Source organism: Pseudophryne corroboree, chromosome 6 (assembly GCF_028390025.1).
Source record: "Pseudophryne corroboree isolate aPseCor3 chromosome 6, aPseCor3.hap2, whole genome shotgun sequence".
NCBI classification, from domain to species: Eukaryota; Metazoa; Chordata; class Amphibia; order Anura; family Myobatrachidae; genus Pseudophryne; species Pseudophryne corroboree.
In genome coordinates this window covers 486,282,887-486,283,461 of record NC_086449.1, presented here as the reverse complement: position 1 = coordinate 486,283,461, position 575 = coordinate 486,282,887, and the positions used below count along the sequence as shown (strand labels likewise).

Genomic DNA, 575 nt, shown 5'->3' with positions numbered 1-575 from the left:
TATTACTGCCATATCTCTCTGGTTACGCCCAATCTCGCCTGATCTTGGAAGCTAAGCAGTGAGGAGCTTGAACAGTACCTAGATGGGAGACTACTAGGGAATCTCAGGTGCAGTAATAGATATCTTTATCCTCATGTGAAAAGCAGAAGTGTTGGAGCAACCTTTGACCCTACTGATTTCATACCTTTTTTCCTCTTTCAATTGTCTGATCTCAGACCTGAAAATTATATCACTCACCTGTCAATATCTTTATCCTTGTATGTAAAGTCGAAATGTTGGAGCAATCATTGACTCTACTGCTCATCTGATCTCAGACTTGCACACATTTCGTATTCCTTATTCCATACATTGACCAGAAACCCAGAATTAGCAGTTTACCCTCTACTAGAATACCAGGATATATTATCACAATTGGCATTGGTCAATGGACCTATACTCTTATTCTACAAAAATTTGTCATATTAAATACCATTGTGATTTATATTGGAAATCTTCCTTTGTTAAGTAGAATTTCAATCTCTGATACTTTCATCTTAGGTGTCACTGTCACCTCATTTATTATACTATTTGAGAAT

General features: G+C 36.7%; 1 pseudogene; it reads left to right on the top strand.

Moving 5' to 3' along the window:
- Positions 1-119, top strand: LOC134939132 (5S ribosomal RNA; annotated as a pseudogene).
- Positions 120-575: the final 456 nt, after the last annotated feature.